Source organism: Lupinus angustifolius, unplaced genomic scaffold (assembly GCF_001865875.1).
Source record: "Lupinus angustifolius cultivar Tanjil unplaced genomic scaffold, LupAngTanjil_v1.0 Scaffold_9_46, whole genome shotgun sequence".
Taxonomy (NCBI): Eukaryota; Viridiplantae; Streptophyta; class Magnoliopsida; order Fabales; family Fabaceae; genus Lupinus; species Lupinus angustifolius.
In genome coordinates, this window is record NW_017718146.1 from 3,568 (window position 1) to 6,062 (window position 2,495).

Genomic DNA, 2,495 nt, shown 5'->3' on the forward strand with positions numbered 1-2,495 from the left:
AACACCAATAGCAATTGTCTTGTTTTCTCCCAAACATCATTTAAAGGTATGGAACAAGATTTTTTTTTTTAAAAAAAACTCTGAAAAATAACGAATTTTGTTATACCAACAAAACATGCTCTAAGTTTCATCTAGATATCTTACCAAGTTAAAAAATGGACAAAGGAAGAATACTCTTCCACACTAATTAGGACGTGACAAATTACTTTAGCAAATAATATGATCAATCTAACTAACTTGTCAATGCGAACAAAGAACCAAAACTAGTTACTTGCAAGGTGAACAAAGAACCAAAACTAGTTAGCATGGTTTTAAATTATTACCTGCCAGCGGATGCAAGCGTGTTAGAGAGCACTAGATGATTCCCAGAGTCTACAGGATCAAGCTAAAATAATTTATCACCTGCAATGTTTCCCAATTCTTCTTTCCCATGTATCCTACAAGCTGTCGCTAGAGCTCCCCAAACTGAAATAGTTGGATGAATCGACATATTATTTTTTATAAATTCATATGCGTCGTCTACCAAACTAGCTCTCCCTAGAAGGTCCACAAGACATGCATAATGCTCACCACCTGGTTCAATTCCATATCTCACTTTCATGGACTCGAATATTTGCATTCTCCTTTCCACTGCCCTAACCCTACTACACTTTGATAATCCAGAAACTAGTATAACATAACTTAGTGTTTTACCACAACATTCCAATGTTGTTTCCTCAAATAGACACAAAGCCATGTCAATGTTACCTTGGTGGGCATATCCACTTATCATTGCATTCCAAGTGACTAGGTTCCTCTTAGGCTTTTCACTAAATACATGCTAAACATTCTCTATACTTCCACATTTTTCGTACAAGTCAACAAGAGCACTCTCAACGAATATATTGTCCTCAACACATGCCTTGAATAAAAGAGCAGGAACCGACTTACCCAATTCGAGCCCTCCAAGCTTGGCACAAGCACTGAGTGTGCTAGATTCCATGAAATCTGTCATCTCAACTTCTTCATTCCTTGCCTGCAAGAAAACCATACAAGCATGCTCTTCCTTGTGGTTTTGCATAAGAGCATAAATAAGAAAGCACCAGGAAACAACATTCTTCCGTCTAATTCTCTTAATAACCATTTCAGAGGATACAATGCCCAAACATTTTCCATATAAATCAACAAGCCCATTCAGAATAAAAACATCCTCCCTATATCCGCTATGAACTATAAAGGCATGTAATTGATGCCCGAGCTCCATAATCGACATGTCAACACAAGCATTAAGGAAAACACAAAAAGTTATGTTATTCGGTTCTCCGGCCATGCAAATAAACTCCTTGAAAGAGGGTTCATTGTTCAAGTGCAAAGTCACATGTTGAATATAAGAAGAGGAGTGAAAGAGTTTATAAGTAAAAAATGTTCATGGAACTAATGCGTTAAGTTTGTGGTTCAAGACTTGGTGTCTCATTTGTGGCTCTCCACTCTTCCCATATCCTGATGGTTGAAGGCTCTCCATCGCAGTCAAAACCAACACCCCCAACAAATAATAATACTTACCGTCCTTATTGTGCTTCCCTCCATTACAAGCGTTCCTTGGTAGCAACCTACAATAACCCTTTTTGCTTTTAAGCTTTCTCTGGACTAATGATTTGCGAGAATTACCTCTAAAACTACCTCGTATTGTCTTCGGGTTGAAGTCCATATTCCTGACACCAATAGCTTAGGCATTTGTTGGACTTGTTCGTTCTACTTATGGAGTGGTTTGCTTTCCTACTATTTTGTTCAGTTCATTGACAGATGATAACTTCATATAACTTCTTTTCTTTCTTACACTGTCACCTTGATAATCTTGGTCTTCTTCCATTGCTAACTAATTATCACATGCATCACCACTCAGTGGCTGCACCAAGGTCAATAACAATTTAGCCCAACATCTCACTATAGTATGACATACTCAGACCATTTTGGATTTTCTCCACGTTTTAATTTTAAGAACATAGGTGCTAAATAATAAAAGAAAAGAAAATAAATTGTAGAGATAAAAGAAGTTTTGATTCTAGATATGACTTGGAGGAGAATAAAAAACTAATGTGCACCAATTACAATTAATATTAATGAATAGTTTTATTAGTGAGAAAAATCAGGTTGGAGACAACTTCAACAAATCATATTTACCAATGATGTAAAAATCGTATCATACCGGCTGGTTCGACAAGAAAACCAGTGAACCGGACCCCTAACCGGTTTGGTATGGTTGTTGTACCGGCCAAGTATCAAAACCGGTGAAAACCAGCCGAATTTTGTGAAAACCGATGAACCAGTCGGAATTTGACTAAATTGGCCGGTTTAAACAAATCATTTTTTTAAAATAAATCAGCCCCCTAAACAATGTCGTTTCTGGCATGGGGTTTAAGTTTTTTCTTTTCTCTTTCTCCTTCACAGTTCACACGCCCCTACACCCTTCTTCAATCATTCTAAAACCTTCTTCAACCCTCCGTCATTCCTTTATT

At 37.2% G+C, this 2,495-nt stretch overlaps 1 pseudogene; it reads right to left on the reverse strand.

Annotated features, from left to right (window-relative positions):
* Window positions 1–319: 319 nt before the first annotated feature.
* LOC109337634 lies at window positions 320–1,687 on the reverse strand (annotated as a pseudogene).
* Window positions 1,688–2,495: the final 808 nt, after the last annotated feature.